The sequence below is a fragment of the Giraffa tippelskirchi genome, chromosome 1 (assembly GCF_054371585.1).
Source record: "Giraffa tippelskirchi isolate mGirTip1 chromosome 1, T2T-mGirTip1v1.2.pri, whole genome shotgun sequence".
NCBI classification, from domain to species: domain Eukaryota; kingdom Metazoa; phylum Chordata; class Mammalia; order Artiodactyla; family Giraffidae; genus Giraffa; species Giraffa tippelskirchi.
This window is the reverse complement of record NC_137275.1, coordinates 188,899,428-188,921,350: the sequence shown is the minus strand read 5'-3', so window position 1 is coordinate 188,921,350 and position 21,923 is coordinate 188,899,428. Positions and strand designations below refer to the sequence as shown.

The following is a 21,923-nucleotide window of genomic DNA, read 5'->3' as shown; positions in this document are numbered from 1 at the left end:
TACAACTTTCTTGAAGGGGAATTTGGTGGTTTGATTAAAAATGTACATAATGTTCAATTCATTATTCTTTAACAATACAAGTCAACTTTTAGAAATCAATTCCCATAAAAATAAGTTGCATACAAAGATTTAATATAAATGTATTAGTTTCAGTTTTGAATAGTAAAATATTGGGAACAAATGCCTATCAGAAGTTAAGTTCAGATTGTTGGGCTATTACTTTGCTATTAAGAGAACCAGAAATTTGTCAATACAAATTTATTCCATCATATCTTCTTCCTAAGAAGACTGGAGGGAAATATATTTCTATATACAGGAAAAGAAAAGTGTCAGTGGAAGGCCAAGTTACATGTTAGCTGTGCTCTGAACTTCAGACAATTTGGGCCATGTAGAGACAATTTTATTTTACGAGGTCAGCTTGAATGATCCTGAGGGGCAAAGTAATATTCTTTGCCCTTTTCTCTGGATTGTCTCAGAATTTACCACTTCAATGAGTCAAAAATCCATATTCATTATACCAGATGACATGAGCCTGCAAAATAGCAAAAAAGAAAAGAGTAAATGTTTCCTTCTCAATCACTATCATTGGACTTTCTCTCTGACTTTCCTCAAATATCCAGTCTTGTGTAACTTTTTCTGGTGTTGACTATACTTGGTAGAAACAGATTTAGTTACCTTGATAGAAATGTATGATTGGATTTTCTAACATTTCAGAAGACACTCTGCCTGGAACAATGTATTTTCAAAGACAGAAGAAAGTGAGAATAGCAATGGTTGCGAATGCTGAAATTTATCCCTTCAAAATGTCATTGCTTAAAAAATGCAGTCATAATGCATATTTTTGAACTCGAGCAATAGGCCCTCCTCTAGGAGACATTAACTGTTTGCCTTGTTTTCTGAACCTTCCTTGAGAAGAATAAGGGTGAGGGAAGAAGAGGAACATTGATGTGACAGTGGAGGCCAAAAATATCCACAAATTATGTATGCCCTGGTGCATATAATTTGTATAATGTCACAAGGTCAAGACATTAAAAACCATGAACATGAAAAGTAACATCACAAAAAATGTAGAGTTTAGTGAAAGAAAGCTAGCTATGATATGTACAGTCTGAATTTAATAGTGCAAATATTATACATACTTATAGAAAAAAGTATATGATAATAATTATAGATAACTCAAAGTATTAAGAGTACACATGAGTCACATTTCTCTCTTTCAATGCAAAAAAAAAATCCAACTTTAAATAGTGATTATGGGATTTTTTTTAAATCATAAAAATCAACTAATACTTCCAGCATGATGAAACAACTGTATCAGTCTTTTTTTCCTGCCATAAACTTCTGGAAAACAGAGCATATATATGGAACAACTGTCTGTAGGCATTGGAAAGCAGGTAGCACAGGACTGAGACTTTTGAGAGAAGAGTAAAAACCAAGATAAGAAAGAAAATCATCCTGGATTTCTGCTTGGAAGCACCTTCTGTATGGTGGGGAAGGAGAACTCAAGCAGAGGAAAGTGATATTCCAGAGTCAAGAGCATAAACATTAGAATATTAGGGTTTGGGGAACTTGAGGCAGCTGAAATATATGGGCAAGAACATTGGAGAGGTGGGAACTATGCAAAGAAGTATCTCCAGATATCTGTACAAAGATTGCATGGAGACTTTGACTGAACACTAAGGTCTGTATGGAGAAGACTCTTGAGAGTCATCTTGGACAGCAAGGGGATCCAACCAGTCCATCCTAAAGGAAATCAGTCCTGAATATTCATTGGAAGGACTAATGCTGAAGGTCAAGCTCCAGTACTTTGGCCACCTGATGTGAAGAGCCAACTCACTGGAAAAGACCCCGATGCTGGGAAAGATTGAGGGCAGGAGGAGAAGGGGGTGATAGAGGATGAGATGGTTGGATGACATTATCGACTGAATGGATCTGAGTTTGAGCAAACTCCAAGAGATAGTGAAGGACAGGGAAGCCTGGCATGCTGCAATCCATAGGGTCGCAAAGAGTCAGGCATGGCTGAGAGAGAGAACAACAACAAAGGTCTGTCTCAGCTTCCAGGAGCTCAACAGAATGGTAGGGTGTGTTGAAGTTTTCATGAACCATGGTGGAGATACCTCATAGAACACTCAAGACATTCTGCACATGGCTTGGAAGGATCATGCCTTAGTAGTAGAGCTCAGCTCACTTTGACGTATAGGCTCTTCTGAATGCACCCCAACAAATCTTGAAAACCTGTCTCGAGAGACTCAAGGAGGTCCACATATGTCTTTATTACTGGCCAAAATAAAAATCAACATCTTTAAGTGGGGACAATGAAATCCAGATGCTCAATAAAGCAATATTTACAAATCTTAACTTCCCAAGTGGCTCAGTGGTAAAGAATCTACTTGCACTGCCAGAGATGTGGGTTTAATCCTTGGGTTGGGAAGACCCCCTGGAAAAGGAAATGGCAACCCATTCCAGTATTCTTGCCTGGGAAATACCATGGAGAGGGGAGCCTGGAAGGCTGCAATCCATGGGGCTACAAAAGATCAACTAAACAACAACAGCAACGGATGATGTGAATATTGGGGAAAATGAAGGGGAGATAATGTGGGAGAAGTGATGAGGGGATATATGGGAACTCTGTGTTTTCTTGTCATATTTATAAAAAACTAAGATTGCTCTATAAAGCCTATTAATTAAAACATTGCTTAGAGGAATGTTAAGAAGGTATGAGAAAAGAAAGTTCACAAAACATCTCAGAGGTCATAAAAACCTAAACTTCCATTTTAAGAATCCAGGGAGAAAGGGCAAAGTAAACTCAAATAAGTGGAGGGACAGGAATAAAAAGAGCAGAAATTAGTAAAACAGAAAATGAATAAAATAAAATAAAGAAGACAAATGAAAGCAAAACTGTTTCTTTGAACACATCATTTTGATTGATAAACCTCAAGTTAGACTAATCAAGAAAGGAAGGAGAAAAATATATATTACTATTATTAGGAATAATTGAGAGAACACTGTCAGGTAGGCAATAGAATGGAAATGATAGTAAGGGAATATTATGAATTACTTCAAACCAACAAATCTGAAATTTAGAAAATTTAAATTTGAAAAATTCTTTGAAAGAGACAAATTACCAACACTAATACTTTTAAGATGCTTGCTCCTTGAAAGACAAGTTATGACCAACCTAGACAGCATATTAAAAAGCAGAGACATTACTTTGCTAACAAAGTTCTGTCTAGTTAAAGCTATGGTTTTTCCAGTAGTCGTGTATGGATATGAAAGGTGGACTATAAAGAAAACTGAGCGCCGAAGAATTGATGCTTTTGAACTGTAATGTTGGAGAAGACTCTTGAGAGTCCCTTGGACAGCAAGGAGATCCAACCAGTCCATCCTAAAGGAGATCAGTCCTGAATATTCATTGGAAACACTGATGCTGAAACTGAAACTCCAATACTTTGGCCACCTGATGCAAAGAACTGACTCATTTGAAAAGAATGAAGGCAGGAGGAGAAGGGGATGACAGAGGATGAGATGGTTGGATGGCATCACCAACTCAATGGACATGAGTTTGAGTCAACTCTGGGAGTTGGTGATGGACAGGGAGTCCTGGTATGCTGCAGTCCATGGGGTCACAAAGAGTTGGACATGACTGAGTGACTGAACTGAACTGAACTAATACTTTCAAAATTAGAATAAATGAATTTGCCTAAGCCACTGCAATAAGGTAAGAAAGAGAAATAAAGTAATTATTTACAATAGTCAGTAAAAGAGCAAGTCAAACAACCTCTGTTTATAGTTGATATGATTTTTTTGAACATTGAAAAATCTAAAATGTCTAAAAAAATTTAGATCTAACATGCAAATTTAGTAAGATTGCAGAATGCAATATGAGTAGAGATATCAACTGTTTTTCCATATACTAGCAGCAAGCAAATGGAAATCTATTTACAATAGTATAAAATATGCAATAATCAGGAATAAGGTGAACATAAGATAGTCAAAACTGCTATGCTAAACTACAATACATAATATTGCTGAGTGAGATAAAATATTGCTGACCTCCATAAATGGGATGATAATATGTTCATGAATTGCAAAGCTCAGTATTGTTAAATGTTCATTCTTTCAGAATCAATCTATGGATTTCAATGCAATTCCAATCAAAATCTCTGCAGGTTTATTTGCGGAAAATCACAAGGCGATTCTAAAATTTATATTGATATGTAGAAGTCTAAAACAGCCCATATATTAGTAGTGGAAGTGTATGATGGCATGTCTGATTTGAAAAAATCATAAAGAATGCATGTGTGTAAAAGATAAAATTCATGAAGTATTCAATTAATGTTTTTATAAGTTAGATTACATGTCAGAAGAGTGAGAAGATAAAACAATTAGTATGCATATGTCTGTAAAGAACATTGTATCAATAGGAAGTTTAGGAGGAGGTAATACTAGCATCCATTCTAAACAACTATTGTCAAGCAAGTCTTATTTCAAGAAATATCATCATCACCATTGCTGTGTGCACAGAGATTCCTCTTCTCCCTTGCTCTCTTTTCTTCTCTCTGGGCTAAGATGCAGTGATTAGTGTTTCCAAAATCCAGCTCTTTCTGTGTCATTGATGACCTTTGTTGGAGGAGGAGGGAACCTCAAAGAATGTAAATGGTTGGTCATAGCTAACCCCAGGAAACAACAAACAACTTAGAGCACTATTTCTTCTTAATTCATCCTACATTATTTATTACTTATTCAAAAGTCACCTAACCGCAAATTTTTTACTATATTAAACCTTTTAAATAGCTATTTGCTACCATCTTCTCAACCTTTGTTTTTGTTTTGGGGGAAAAAGGGAATCAACCTACATTCTTCATTGGCACAGAAACGTGTGTATGAATCTAAGATAGTGAACATATAATTTTGAAAGACATTAATCTAGCTAATTCTTCTGCCATCATGTAGATGCTCTTTTCATGTATTTATTTATTCCTTATTTCTTCTTTATGACACTACAATATGGGCATGCTTCATTTTATTGCCCTTTGCTTTATTGCGCTTCATAAATATTTCATTTTCACAAATTGAAGGTTTGTGGCAACCCTGGGTCAAGCAAGTGTATCAGTGCCATTGTCCAACATCATTTGCTCACTTCATGTCTCTTTGTCACATTTTGATAATTCTTGCAATATTTCAAACTTTCTACCAGCAAAGAGATTGCAACTTACTGAAGGCTCAGATGATGGTTAGAAACTTTTAGCAAAAAAGTGTTTAAAAATTAATATGTGTACCTTTTTTTTTTTTTTTTTTTTCAGCCATAATGCTTTTGTACACTTAATAGACTGCAGTGTAGTACAAAGTTACTTTAATATGTACTGGCAAGCCAAGAAAATTCATGTGACCTGCTTCATTGCAATATCTGCTTTATTGTGGTGCTCTGGAACTGAACCAGAAATATCTGCAAGGTCTACCTGTATGCCCAAGATTATGCTAGGTGTTGTGATAAACAGTGGAGAGATAAAAGCAAATGAAATTAAGACCTCTGTCTTCTGTGTAATGCACAGTCACATAAACACTGTCATTGAAATAGAGCACAAACAACATAGCTGGTGTGCGATACTCAGTGAAAGTTTTACAGAGGAGAAGATCATTGAAGTATAATCGAGAAAGCTTCAAACAGAAAACGAGATAGATTTTCCAATGCAAGGATAAAGCAAGGTAAAATTTAGATTCTGACCACCTTGTCAACCATTCTTAAGGGCTTATGTGTCCAAACACTGAACAGATAGAGGCTTACTGGATTTGAAAAAAGGAGTACAAGTAATAGCTTTTGTATCTCCATATGCGAGGTTACATTCTGTAGGACAAATTGCTTAGCACTTGTGGGTCTGTTTCTGCATTTCTCAATCATCAGATCAGATATATTTTTTAGCACATAGTGATTGGTTCTCAGCAGGTGGTGAAGATGAAACTTGTACTTACCCTTTTTATTAAGCTAAAATGACAACAATAATCACCTCCTTGCTGTTTAAAACATTATGAACAATTTCCTCCCTCTAAGATAGACAGTTTGAAGAAGAGTGACTCACTGATCTTGGGGGAAAAAATTTAATCCTTTAAAGAATCCTTTTACTTAGGCAAATAAAGACTATGTTCCCACCTCTTATTCTTGGGGAAGACCTGAATGCAATGAAACACTCCAGATGTTAACACTTCAGCCTGAAAAACAGTATTCTGTAGAGCAATGTAATACAGATATTTCTTTTTAAATTTGTCTTTATTTTTTTGTAGGTTACACTTACAACTGGAGTATTTTCCCCTTAACTTTAGTTTTGTGTCTCCAAACTTGCATATCATTTCCTGTTCTTGGAGAGCTGTGGCTGTGTTCATCTTAGTTCCATTATTTTCCGATGATGTAGAGCTGGGATATAGATTGTGGGAAGGACTTGAAAAGTTCGATGAGAAACTAGGAGGAAAAAACTTCAGGAAAGAAAGCAGCCTAGATGTTTCAGCATAATGTTGTCTGGATTGTGAAATTATGGACCTGGTTTTATTTACAATTCAATAACCATAACCTTGGAAAGGGCTTCCCAGGTGGCACTAATGGTAAAGAAGCTGCATGCTAATGCAGGAGAGTCGCGGGTTTGATCCATGGAGAAGGGTATGGCAACTCACTCCAGTATTCTTGCCTGGAGAATCCTATGGACAGAGGAGCCTGGCGGGCTACAGTCCTTAGGGTCAGAAAGAGTTCGACATGATTGAGGCAACTTAGCATACGTACATGCAACCTTGGGAAATGTAATGATGTCAGAAAAAGTTCCTGACCAGAGGAGCCCGATGAAGGGTGGAAGAACTGCTCAGTATCCGATGCTGGCTTCGGGGCCAGCTGCAACAAAATTGTCTTGAGAAATATTTAAATGACCCCTGGTGATAAACTCTTTAGTTGTTCCAAAATGTTAGTGACTTTCAATGTTTCATTTTCATCTTCAACGAGAGAAAAGGATTTCCACTTAAAAACTTAAACAACAACAATAGTTGAAAAGATAAAGTTGATGAAACACTGAGTCAAACTGGCTCTTGAGTTGGGCCACTGCATCTTGGTCATTAAAGTGAAGTTAGGACTCCATAGACTGGTTAAATTTGTGATAGTTACTCACTGGGTATATTATAAATAATACACAAATAATGGATTATTATTTCATACATAAATATAATGACAAAATGTCATTTTAATGATGGTGATAAGGTAAAATGTAGATATACTTAGTTGGCAGAGAAATCTAGAGTTGTTGCAGAAGACTCTAGTTGTGGTACTTTATTATGTAAAATGTTTACATTTTTATATTTGCCAAAATTATGTCAGTTTTCTGAGGATGAGTCAATTATTTTATCATAATCATCTAAAAGACAAAGCATTTTCTCCTGACATTACCTCATTATTCATGACATAAGTTAACCTCAATTGTAAAACAGTGAAGAAAGGGCAAAAGTACATGGAACCCTATTGAAATTCATGCTTAATCTACTTACAAATTCAGTGCAAAATTCAGCATAGACACCTACTTAGACTTCAGATTCATTTACTTCATCCAACTTAGGGTTGGTTAGGGAGACAAAAATAAAAAGTGATATAATAATGTTAGCAACAGCTGTGGGTTCTGAGTTTTATATATCCAATTGACTTTGTATTAGATACCAGGAAGTACATACATGGTACTGAAATCATATAAAAATGTACAGGATTAAGATCCAGAAGTGTGTTAGTCATTCAGTCATGTCTGACTCTTTGCAACCCCATGAACTGTAGCCTGCCAGGCTCCTCTGTCCATGGAATTCTCCAGCCAAGGATACTGGAGTGGGTAGCCATTCCCTTCTCTAGGGGATCTTCCCAACCCAGGGATTGGACCCAGGTCTCCTGCATTGCAGATGGATTCTTTAGAGTCTGAGCTACCAGTAGTAGTTGTTCAGTTGCTAAGTCATGTCTCACTGTTTGTGACCCCATGGAATGCAGCACACCAGGCTTCCCTATTCTTTACTATCTCCTGGAGTTTGCTCAATTTCATGTCCATTGAGTCAGTGATGCTACCTAACCATCTCATCCTCTGCCGCCCTTTTCTCCTTTTGCCTTCAATCTTTCCCAGCAGCAGAATCTTTTCCAATGAGTCGGCTCTTTGCATCAGGTGGCCAAAGTATTAGAACTTCAGCTTCAGCATCAGTCCTTCCAATGAATATTCAGGGTTGATTTCCTTTAGGATTAACTGGTTTGATCTCCTTGCAGTCCAAGGGGCTCATAAGAGTCTTCTCCAGCACCACAATTCAAAAGCATCAAATACTGAGATCATATAAAAATATACAGGATTCAGATCCAGAAGAAAGGAATCCAGTTCCAGGTTACTATGTTAATATGCTTTGTTATTAAGCTTTCTCCTCCTTTCTCTTGCCCTTTTCTTCTTCTTTTCCTCCTCCTTCATCATCATCATCCTTATCCATCAGTGAATGACATGATTTGTAGCAGCCTAGGTCTAATAAATTAACATAACTGTTACTTTATGGCTATAAAGTAGGGCTGAATTCTGTTTATATACTTAGAAAGAGGGACCAAATGGAACATTTAGCACTTATTAGGTGCTAGATTTTACAGTTTGTAAGAAACATGTTTTCCCATTTTACATGAGAGTTCTTTAGAGAGGTTAAATTGCTCAATGATACATCCCTGGTAAGTGCCAGTGAATCAGAGACCAAAAATAATTCCGCCTAATTCTAAAACCTGTGCATTGCCCATGATACAGCCCAACTTTCCATCTGATCTCATGGCTGGATAAACCTGCGAATGCTCTCCTGCAGTCTATTAACAGTGGTAAATAACTTTAATCAGAATGAAACTATGTGAATGAAAGCTAGTACTTATTGAGAGGAGATATGCTTGGAGCTACTTTGAAATGCAAGGGTTATGAACAATGTGTCTACATGAATTGTTGGAATTAGAGTGTGAAGAGGGCTACAACTAACACTGACTGTAGAGAATGGCTCTGTGTGAATTTTCAGTACAACAGATTATGACTCAATGGACCTGGTGAGTTTTCAAGTGAAAGTCACTCAGTCATGTCCGACTCTTTGCGACCCCATACAGTTCATGGAATTCTCCAGGCCAGAATACTGGAGTGGGTAGCCTTTTCCTTTTCCAGAGGATCTTCCCAACCAGGAATTGAACCCAGGTCTCCCACATTGCTGGCAGATTCTTTACCAGCTGAGCCACATGGGAAGCCCAAGAATACTGGAGTGGGTAGCCTATCCCTTCTCCAGCGGATCTTCCTGACCCAGGAGTTGAACTGGGTCTCCTGCATTGCAGGTGTATTCTTTACCGACTGTAAATTTTCAAGACATTTTCACCTATGTTATCATATGTTACTTTTCATAACAATCATGACACCTAGGTAGGGCAAATTTATTCATTTCATTATTTCTATGAAAATATTGAAATCCAGAAAGTTATGTGGCATATTAGTTAGCATTTTTTTTAAAAAAAATTCTGTATAGGTTGTTTTTATTATATCATATAATTCTTATCTATAAAGTTTGGATATTAAATGGTAATACAGGTACAGCCACACAGAAAACTGTATGGAAGATTAAAAGTAAAATTGCTATATGATCCAGGCTTCCCTGCTGGCTCAAATGGTAAAAAAAATCTGCCTTCATTGCAGGAGACCTGGGTTTGATCCCTGGTCAGGCAGATCTCCTGAAGAAGGGAATGGCTACCCACTCCAGTATTCTTGCCTGGAGAGTTCCATGGACAGAGGAGTTTGGCAGGCTACAGTCCATGGGGTCGCAAAAAGTCACTCAACTGAGTGACTAACAGTTTCACTTTTCACCATTTGATCCAGGAATTCTACTTCTGGGAATATATCCAAGGGAAGTAAAAATAATAACTTGAAAAGGTACCTGAACCCTTGTGTTTGTAGCAGCATTATATGCAATAGCCAAGACATGGCTACAACCTAAGCATCCACTGATGGATGAATAGATAACAAAGTTGTGGTACATAGATAATATTCCATTGTTTGTATATAACATTAACATTATTAACATTGCATATACCCATTAAAATGAGGACATCCTACAATTTTCTACATCGTGGATGGACTTTCATTTATTATAGTAAGTGAAATAAGTCAGACAAAAGCATACTATATGATTTCACATATATATGGAATATTAAAAACAAACACCACCACCAAACTTATAGAAAAAGGAATCAGACTTATGGTTACTGTAGGTGGAAGATAGGGGAAGTGGAGATTAGAGGATGGTAGTCTAAAGGTATAAACTTCCAGTTACAAGATAAATTAGCACTAAGGATGCAGTGTACAACAGCATGACTATAGCTAACCCTGCTGTATGTATATAGAAAAGATGTTGAAAGTAAACCTTATGAGTTCTCATAACAAAGAAAAATTTTTTCCTTCTTTTCTTTTTATTGTATTATGAGAACATAGATGTTAACTGAATCTATTCTGGTAATCATTTCACAATACATGTGAATCAAACCATCATGCTCGACACCTTTAAGGTACACAGAATGTATGTTAATTATTTCTCAATAAAAATGGAAAAAAATAAATGGGAATAGAATTTCTTGCTCTTTGACCACTGCTTTTGAAAGAGAAATATGAGAAGTTGACTAAGATATGCCTTGAGCTGAGTAAACCTTTTTACTTAATACAGAATTTCTTAGTTATTTTTTTAATCCTCAACTCCCAAAAGAAGCTGACAGATTGATCCTTGGTGTATCTTTTAGCTAGTAATATCAGATCATAATTTTAATCTGAAAGCAACTATACCAATCCATTACTTATGAAAATAAATAAATACCTAATTGGAGTATTACAGAAAGGAGGTACTAACATGTTGAAGCTTAATTTGTTAGGGGTTTTACGTATATTACTTTCATATTACTTTATTTCACCTTCACATTCAGTGATTCACAGATGAGTGATTTAGGTCTGTAATTTCCATTTTTTAAATGTAGAAGGGGAGCTCTGAGGGATTAAATAATTACCCAAGGTCATGTAGCTTCATTTTGCAGGAGAGAAACCAGGCTGAAGTCTTCTGTCATCAAAACTCCTCATCTTTTCAGATCGGCTTGGAATGTTACTGTTTTATTCTTCCCTCTCTCCTACTTGGTTTACATTGACCTCTCAATGGCTCTTAAACTGCTATGGATTTTTTCATCTTACTCTGTACATATTTTGTTGTCCTGAAATATGCATCCTCCTTCTTGCTGCCAGTCTTTGAAGTCCAACTGAAATTTTATTGCTTTGAGAAAAGTCTTGAGAAAACTGAAAGTGATCTTTGCATTCTCTGTACTGTAGTAGAACTTGTTTGTATTATTTGAATGTCATTTGTTGCTAATTATATTTTCATGTCATTAAAATTTCTCCAGCTCATTCAAGGTTTTTGAGGGTAGGGACCACTCCTATTAAATCTTATCTCAATGATGAGCACAGTGGCATGCAGTAAATGTTCAATAAATATTGTTTGATTTTTAGTAGAGAGTGCTTAGTGAACAACTAACTTGCTCAGATGTACAGAGAGCCAGACTTTACTAATAAGCAGTGTTAAGCCATTTTAAATATTGACAGCAACATCAATGGAGCAAAAAGATTGTCAATGGAAAATTTTCTAGTCTTGCTAGTGGTATAATATTGATGATTTGTTCTAGGCCACTAATTTTATTCTATATGTAGACATTAATAAAACCCTTCCAATTTTCACCCTAAAGCAAAATAAGGTAAGTTTTTTCTATCTTTTTAACAGTATTTTTTTTTTGCTTATCACATTTTAATCTTTTTTTTTTCCCTCACTGAGTACTAAAGTAAGTGCCAGTAAAGTGTCATTAAAGTAAGTGCCACCTTCAGTCAAAATAATCACATGTGGACTCAATCTGAACTGACAAGGTTTCATGGGGCCTTTGCGAATTCTCCTGATACTGATTTAAGGCATGAATATTTTAGGTTTTACTGTACAGGAAACAGAAAACTTGTCTTATAAACATAAAGCTTTTGAGAATTGAATTTTCTGCAAGCAACGTAAATTAACTCCCTACCCTCATATTATGACCGCCTCCCATAATATGATATATCTTATGTGTTTGATACACATTTTCTAGGTTAAAAGTAGAAATTTGAGATTTTTTTTTTTAATTTGAGATTTTTTTAAATGGCCAATTGAATGTTACATCCACAGAAGAATTGAAGTACTCTTGAAAATCTTTTCCTCTTTTCCTGTCTCTTTGGAGGCAGATCTTAACAATGACGCTAGAGGATGACTCACCTTCAAGAGGCCAGTGTAGGCATATGGCATGAAGACAGTGGTTCAATTACCAAAGTAGAAATATGCCTGATTAGCCTCATTTGGTCTTTGGGGTCTGCAATCGTCTTAGATGACTTATGCCATAATGCAGTTGGAACCTCAGAATTTCCAATGGTTTAAAGCACTGATGATGTTTAACTAAAATTTCTCATATTTATAAAATTGCATAATGTAAAAATTAAGTTTCTTACAATAAAGCAGTGGTACTAAGTCAAGAGTTGAGCTAATAATGCTAATTTAAGTTCTCTTATAACCTTGAGTCTGCTTCCTTTTGGAAAGAATCTAAAAGTTACAAGTTTCTTGAACAAATTAATACAAAGAGAAATTTAGAATTATCTCTAATTCACCCTTGCTCCTAAGAAAAGTTTATTGTGTAACACTTGTATCATATTTTTAATTTTGGAAAGTACTCTTATCTAGTATCTCATTCAATTCATCATCATTGCAAATCTTAGATCTTATTTATTAAAGTGGAGGTGAAACAAGAACATTGTCTTTAGATTCATAAGATCAAATTTTAAGCAATATGTCAACTAAAAATGACTTAATATATTGCTGTGGTGAAATTCTATGTGGATCTGTAGCTCTCATAAATCAGAAGTTCATACAGAAAATAGTCTAACACAGAGTTAGTTTATCCTAAACACATTTATAGACTCAAGAGGGACCTTATTTAATCATTTAATTTATTCATAAGGGTAAAGTAATTTTCTGTAAGATACACTCTAACATTTCAGTGGCTTAGCACATAGCAATCCAATGAAATTTTTGACCCTTTCTTTGTGCTAGTCTTTTAAAAGATCCAGTTTCTTTCCATCTTGTGGCTCTATTATCCTCAAGGCCTCAGAGAGAGGCCCTCTGAAGAGGAAGGAGAGGGTAAAGAAGGTCCATCTACTTCTTAACCACATTAGCGCAGAGGTGATATATGTCATTTTTACTCATAATGCATCATCAGGAACTAATAACATGGAGATTTTCTGTGTGTCCCAGAAGAGAAATCAGGCTTGGTAAACATCTAGACCAGCTATGCTACCTTTTATTTTTGAGTTACTTAAAAATATCTCCTATTCCCCATGTACCTTCCTTTATATACTTAAAATCAACTAGAATTTATTTTAAAAAAATTTAACCAGAAGTTATAGTTGATAGTGAGAATAATGGGCACAGAGGAAGATCTAAAGACAAACATGTTGGTTCTAGGGACATTTTTTTGCATTGAAATAGGATGGTTTTGACTCAACTAGGCAGGCAGATGACACACGTTTATATTTTCTCTTTTCTCAAAAGTCATTAAAGGAAACAAAGGTAAAGGAAACAAACAAAAACAAAACAAAGTGTCACCCTTAGTGAAACATTTGGGGGTGGACCATTAGTAGAACAGAGATTGCAGCACCTTTGTGGAAGATGGAAAGAAGGTAAGAAGACAGATGGCTGATTAAGCAGAGTGAAGGAAATTGGGTTCTAAAATATATTTGGCTGGTGGGGTCAACTGAGGCAGGAGCAGCAGTCCCTTATAGAGCTATAGAACATTGGTTCTCAAAGTAAGATTCTCAGTTTGTCAGGGTCATTGTCACCTGATCACGAGTTATAAATGCTAACTCTCAGGCCTTACCCAGATCATCTGAATCAGAAACCAAGGATGCTACTCTGAATTGTGAAATTACTTAATGGTACAAATGAACTTATTTACAAAACAGAAACAGACTTACAGACTTAGAGAAGGAACTTATGGTTACTGGGGTGAAAGAAGAAAGGAAGGACTAATTAAGGAGTTTGGGATGGATTTGTACATACTGGTATATTTAAAATGGATAACCAACAAGGTCCTACTGCATAGCACAGGGAACTCTGCTCAGTGTTATACGGGAGCCTAGATGGGAGGGGAGTTTGGGGGAGAAGATATATGTATATGTATGACTGTGTCCCTTTTCTGTCCTCCTAAAACTATCACAACATTGTTAATCAGCTATACTCCAATATAAAATAAAAAAAATAATTAAAAAAGCTATAAAATAAGGATGTTTGCATTCTGACACCCTCAACCATCTCCCTGGCCACTTCTGAGGTAAAGCCTGATGATGGCTTCTCTGTTCACATAAACAGATCATTCAATCAACATGAGGCAATTTTGCAACATTTCAGAGGAAAGAAAAAAAAAATCAATAAGAAAAGATAACCCTAACAGAAATTAAGATATAGAAGATTTCACTTCAGGTATAGAAGTAATCTTTAAAATAACTCAGTACACTCAGAACAACTTAAGAAAACAGTATCTCTGTAATTAGATCATAGGAGGCTTGAAAAATAAGTAAGTTAGAGAATAAAAAATATTTTTTTGAAAATCAAAACATTAGTAAAAACATTAATACATAAAAATTCCAATCATACAATTGGAATATAAATTTTAGGAAATTTTTTTGCTACCTAAAAAAATAGACAAATAGAAAAACTAAATGAAAAGATGAGAGGACTGAAAATGGAGGTAGTCATTTAACTAACAGGAGATACAGAGAAAGTATGTAGAAGGATAGAGCAAATGTTAAAAGATAAATTACTACAGATGAAGTACAAGTGCCCTCAGATTGAAAGGGTTTAAATACCACAAATTATAAAAATGCTACTAGACATATCAATGACATTTTACAATGCCAAAGTAAAGGAAAAATTCTAAAATCTTCCAGAGAATAAAATGTGTTCACTTATAAAGGAATGAGACTCAGACTAATATTAATTTCACATCTGCAATACTGGATACTAAAAGGAAATACATAGTAAATATTAATATAATATGGTGAATATTATCCTAAGCACTGGACCACCAGGGAATTCCCCAAGGATTTTTTGAATACCAAGTAAATTCTCATCCGGATGAGTAAAGAAGATGTTTACAGAAACTAAATGAGTTTACTTCCCAGACAAACTTTCCTGGGACCTTACTTGAGGATATACTTTAGCAAAATTAGAAGAGTAAATAAGAATGCAGTCAACATAGACTCCAGGGAAAGGTAGACTGAAGGTAGGTGAGAAAGGCAGGAGTCCCAGAATGACAGCTTTGCAGCAGTTTAGACAAAAGTAAGGGAACAGAGGATTCAAGAGGGAGGCACCTAGCAAAAAAATAGCATGTCATACATTTGATATTATCCTCAAGAAGGTAGAACTACTTAGCAATGTAATAGAGCAAGCAAAATGAGAAAATAAGAAGGTACTTAAAAACTCCAGAAAAACTCAAAAGCTATGCGAAAATCAAAACCTGACTCTGAAAAGAACAATACTTACTAAGGAATAACAAGCAAAACATGATTCTACTTTTATGATCAAACTATAGCTAATCATAGAATATAGTTTTGCCCTTGGAAAAGAATGTAAACATTATTCACCTTGACAGTTTAAAGGCAAGAGATGTTGCTTATAGTCACTACAAAAAGAAATATAATGGTGGACATTTATTTAAAGTTACAAAAATAATTAAAAGAAAAGCAAAAAAAGAGGATAAGTATCACATTGGTGGGATGGGGCTTGGATGATATGAGAATTTTCTCATGTCAGAGTAGGAAGTCATTATCTCAGATTAATGAATCAAGAAAGAGGGGGGAAATTTAGACTGAAAGTAATCATCAGAAATACAATTTTAGAAATAGCTTTAAAGGTTAAAAATTGTTACTCCTGTATGAAAAACTAGAAATTGGGAGGTATAGGGCAAAATATTTTTGTTTTTCATTTAAACATCTCCACTTACTGCTTTTTTCAAGTCATATGAATGAATAAATTCATTTAATTAAAATTTATAAAAAATAAAGCATTTTTTTCTTAATTAGTGTAGAGGATACAGTTGGTTGCCTACTCATTTTTTGTTCCCCTTCTTTATTGACAGATCTCCAGGATTCTTTGTACAGCTGCTTCCTTCGTGCAACTGAGTGTGAGGAAGGTGACTTTATCACCAAGTATGAGGTTCAGATGGCAACCCACTCCAGTACTCTTGCCTAGAAAATTCCATGGATGGAGGAGCCTGGTAGGCTACAGTCCATGGGGTTACAAAAGTCAGACACAACTGAGTGACTTCACTTTTTTTTTTAAAATGAGGTTCATTCGCATTTGCCTAAATTATCAAAGAATTGATAATTCCATTTTCTAATAGATAGATAGGGTTAGTTATTTGTATGATCCAGTTCTGACCAATGAGATAAGAGGTGTGTCTGCTAGCAGCTTTTGAAAAAGGGCTCCTTGTTTTAAAAAAAGGTACCCCAAAACAGGTGTTGCTGTTCATAGGTATGACTTCTGGAACTCTGCAGGCCAACTGACAGCCCCGATGGCAGGTAATCTGGGGACAGAGAAGAGATGCTGAGGATATTCAAACAGAATGATGGTCAAAACTTGGGTCCTTGGTGAGGTTGATAAAACTCTCAACTCAGCAACTCTGAAGTTATGGAGCCATGCATTCCAAGGACTTATTGCGTATAATACTTTTCCTTGAAATACCATTTGTCTTAGAAGTCCAGCTGAAATTTTATTTCTTTGAGATAAGTCTTGAAAAAATGGAAAGTGATCTTTTGAGTTTGATATTCTGTTCTTTGGGGTTGAGGGCATAAACCCTAAGACCATTCTTTCTCAGGATGTTTTCAAACAGAAGTAGGTTGGGATTGGGCTCTGAGGGCTCTCCCAACAGTGTGATTGCTTTTTTTCCCCTTTATTGACGTTAAAAAATTGATTTATTCATTGCTTTTATTGAAAAGCATAAAGAGCTAAAAAACTAAAAGACCAATCCAGTTCATCATAGATATTCAAAATATAGAAGTAAATAAAGGAAAGCACCTATGATTCTGAGCTAATACTGAAATTTAAATATTATTTGTACTCAAATTAATTCTTTCAAATCAACTTGGAAAATCACATAACCATATTTAATTCCTCTGAGAAGAATTGTTCATTTTTCCATTCCAACTGTCTGCTAAATTAAGCTGTGGTGATTATAATGGTTATAACAAAGCTGATATGAAAGAAGGTAATAACTTTAGGTATAAAACAAAGCGTTGGGAGAATTCTGCAACCTTAAAATGAGAACAGATTTTTCAATGTACTAGAACTTTAGGGGTGGTGAAGGCCAAAGTGTAACATCACATTTCCTTAAATTTTTATATTATTTTAGGAAACATGACCACCAAATTCTATCAAACTATCAGTTTTCCAGATTCTTTCTTTTACCATGACTCATTAGAGACTGTTTCTTTTTCTTTTCTTTTTAACTGGTGGTAATGAAGATTTTGTTTCTTAATTCCTAAAGAAACAAAATTTTAATTTCTTTAAACTTCAACAAAAAAACATTTCTCCCACTGTCCCACTCCCATCCTCTTGCAACGACCAATCTGTTCTCCATACCCATGAGCTTCCTGTTTCGTTGTGGTTCCCTTTTTTTTTGAAATTCCACATGTAGGAGATATCATACAATATTTGTTGTTTCCCGTCTGACTTATTTTGCTTAACATAATACCCTTGAGGTCCACTTATGTTGCTTCAGATGGCAAGATTTCATTCTTTTTATGGCTGAATATTATATGACCATATATATATCACAATTTCTTCATTTATCAATTAATGGACATGATCATTGCAGATTTGATTTGCATTTCCCTGATGATTAATGATATAGAGCATTTTTTAATGTACCTATTGGTCATCTGGATGTCTTCTCTAGAAAAATGTTTATTCAGATCTTGGCTTATTTTTAAATGCTTTTTTTTTTATTACTGAGTTTTATGAGTTCTACATATTTTAGATATTAACAATTTATGCGATATATGATTTGCAAATATTTTCTCTTTTTGGTAGATTACCTTTTCATTTTGTTGATGGCTTCCTTTGTTGTGCAGAAGCTTTATAGTTTGATGTAGTCCCACTTGTTTGTCTTTGCTTTTGTTGTTTCTGCCAATGCTGTTAGATTTTTAAAAAGTCATCATCAAGACCCATGTTAAGAAACTTCCTGCCCATGTCTTCTTCTAGTAATTTTATAGTTTCAGGTCTTATTTTTACATCCTAAATTCATTTTGTGTTAATTTTTGTATATGATGTAATATAGTAGTTCAGTTTCATTCTTTTGCTTGTGGCTATCCATTTTTCCCAGCACCATTTTTGAAGAGACTGTCCTTTCTCTATTTAGCTCTTTGGTCATAAACTGAATAATTGCCCATGTATGCATGGATTTAATTCTGAACTCTCTACTCTGTTTTATTGATCTATGTGTCTTTTATGCCAATATCATATTGTTTCAATTATAACAGCTTTGTAATATTGTTTAAAATCAGGGAGCATGATATCTCCAGCTTTGTTCTTTTTCAAGATTGCTTGGATGTTTGGTGTCTTTTGTAGTTTCATACAAATTTTAGGATTATTTGTTTCCAAACCTGTGAAGAATGCCATTGGAATTTTTATAGGAAATTGCATTGAGTCTATAGATTACATTGGGTGTATAGACATTTAACAATATTAATTTTCCCAATTAATGAGCATAGAATATCTTTCCATTTATTTGTGCCTTCTTCAGTTTCTTTCATTAATGCTTTATAGTTTTCAATATGCATGTCTTTCACATCCTTAAATTCATTCCTAGGTATTTTTTTCTTTCAGATGCACTTTTAAATAAGATAGTTTTCTTAATTTCTCTTTCTGATAATTTATTATTAGTATAGAGAAACTCAATAGACTTTTGTATGTTGATTTTATGTCACACAACTTAATTCATTTATTAGTTCCAGTAGTGCATTTTATGGAGTTTTACACACATATATATATTATATATATGGGCTTCCCTGGTGGCTCAGATGGTAAAGAATCTGCCTGCAATGCAAGAGACCCGAATTCAATCCCTGGGTCTGGAAGATCCCTTGGAGAAGGGAATGGCTACCCACTCTGATATTCTTGCTTGGAGAATTCCATGGACAGAGGATCCTGACAAGCTACAGTTCAGTCCAGTTTAGTTCAATTCAGTCGCTCAGTCGTGTCCAACTCTTTGTAACCCCATGAATCACAGCACGCCAGACCTCCCTGTCCATCACCAAGTCCTGGAGTCTACCCAAACCCATGCCCATCGAGTTGGTGATGCCATCCAGACATCTCATTCTCTGTTGTCCCCTTCTCCTCCTGCCTCCACTCCTTCCCAGCACTAGGGTCTTTTCCAATGAGTCAACTCCTCACATGAGGTGGCCACACTATTGGAGTTTCAGCTTCAACATCAGTCCTTCCAATGAACACCTAGGACCGATCTCCTTTAGGATGGACTGGTTGGATCTCCTCGCAGTCCAAGGGACTCTCAAGAGTCTTCTCCAACACCACCTTTCAAAAGCATCAATTCTTCGGCGCTCAGCTTTCTTCACCGTCCAACTCTCACATCCATACATGACTACTGGAAAAACCATAGCCTTTACTAGACCGACCTTTGTTGGCAAAGTAATGTCTCTGCTTTTAAATATGCTATCTAGGTTGGTCATAGCCTTCCTTCCAAGGAGTAAGCATCTTTTAATTTCATGGCTGCAAGCACCATCTGCAGTGATTTTGGAGCCCAAAAACATAAAGTCTGCCACTGTTTCCACTGTTTCTCCATCTATTTGCCATGAAGTGATGAGACCAGATGCCATGATCTTAGTTTTCTGAATGTTGAGCTTTAAGCCAACTTTTTCACTCTCCTCTTTCACTTTCATCAAGAGGCTCTTTAGTTCTTCTTCGCTTTCTAACATAAGGGTGCGGTCATCTGCATATCTGAGGTTATTGATATTTCTCCCGGCAATCTTGATTCCAGCTTGTGCTTCCTCCAGCCCAGCATTTCTCATGATGTACTCTGCATATAAGTTAAATAAGCAGGGTGACAATATACAGCCTTGACGTACTCCTTTTCCTATTTGGAGCCAGTCTGTTGTTCCATGTCCAGTCCTGAAAAGGAAGAAGGAAAACTATCACTCTTTGCAGACGACGTGATATTATATATGTACAAGCTACAGTACATATATAATATCACGTCGTCTGCAAAGAGTGATAGTTTTCCTTCTTCCTTTTCAGTTTGGATGCCTTTTATTTCTTTTCCTTGCCTAATTGCTCTGGTTAAGACCCCCAATACTATATTGAATAGAAGTAGTGAGTGTGAACATCCTTGTCTTGTTCCTGATCTTAGAGGAAAAAGTCTCAATTCTCACTGTTGAGTGTGCTATTAGCTGTGCACTTGTTATATATGGCCTTTCATATGTTGAAGTACATCTCCTTTATACCTATTTTATTGAGAGATTTTATCATACATGGATGTTGAATTTTCCCAAATGCTTTTTTTTTAATACCTATTGAGATGACTATATGATTTTTATCCTTCTAATGATGTGTATCAAATTGACTGTGATGTTGAAATATCTTTGCATCCCTGGAATAAATCCCATTTTATTATGGTGTGTAATTCTTTTAATGTACTGTTGAATGTGTTTTGCTATTAATTTGTTAAGGATTTTTGCATCTATGTTCATCAGGGATATTGGCTTATAATCTCTCTCTTTTTTAGTATACTTGTCTGATTTTGGCATCAGAGTAATGTTGACTTCATAAAACACGTTAGGAAGAATTACTCCCTTTCTACTTAAAAAGATTGAGAAAGACTGGTATTATCAATAATTCAATTCTTCTTTGAATGCTTATTACAAACCAACAGTAAAGCCATCTGGTCCTGGACTTTCATTTGTTGGAAGGTTTTTGACTATAGATTCAGCCTCCTTACTAGTAAATTATCTGTTCAGATTTTTAATTTCATCATGACTCAGTCTTGGCAAGTTGTATGTTTCTAGGAATTTATTCTTTTTAATCAGTTTTTTTCCAAGTTGTTTGCATATAATTGTAGTAATCTATTATGAATATTTCTGTTTCTATGGTATCAGTTGTAACATCTCTTTCATTTTTTACTTAATTTATTTGAATTCTCTTTCTTTCTTGGTGAGTCTAACTAAAGTTTGTCAATTTTGTTTACCTTTTCAAAGAATCAACTCTTAGTTTCATTGATCTTTTAACTTGTCCTTTTAGTCTTCATTTCTACTCTAATCTTTATTTCCTTCCTTCTACTAACTTTGAGCTTCATTTGTTCTTCTTTTTATGTTTTTTATGTTGTATGTTTGTTATGATGTCTCAAGGCCATGTTCAAAAGAACATTACTGGGATAAGGAAGAGAAGTGACAAGCTCAAACTCTAACTCCCTCTTGAAATACTCAACTTGAACCCAGGTTGTGAGTGTCAGGCATGAGCCTGCATATTATCTTATGCTAATTTCATCAACAGATTAATTGCTTCTGAGTTTGTTAGTTCTCACGGTTCTGCCGTTGTATTAATATGAACAGGGATTCTTACCTTTTCTAATGAAAAATAGCGCTGGTATCAAAGGTTACCTAAGGGACTTTCAGAAATGATTTCTCTGTATTGACTTTTATTGTCTAAGCTATCATTAGTCTTTTCTTTCCACATAGTTGATAGAAGCCCGAACAGTAGCCATCTCTCAGATGACAGAGGAGATATTTGTAATTTGGCACTAGCTTTGATGGAGATAGTCT

General features: G+C 35.4%; 1 long non-coding RNA gene across 1 annotated transcript in view; it reads left to right on the top strand.

Annotated features, from left to right (window-relative positions):
* Positions 1 to 19,436, top strand: part of LOC145515545 (uncharacterized) — a 133,431-nt gene extending 113,995 nt beyond the window's left edge. Inside the window, exon 4 of the long non-coding RNA XR_014060914.1 lies at positions 16,232 to 19,436. This is a non-coding gene — a long non-coding RNA (uncharacterized LOC145515545). The remainder of the gene's footprint in view (positions 1 to 16,231) is intronic.
* Positions 19,437 to 21,923: the final 2,487 nt, after the last annotated feature.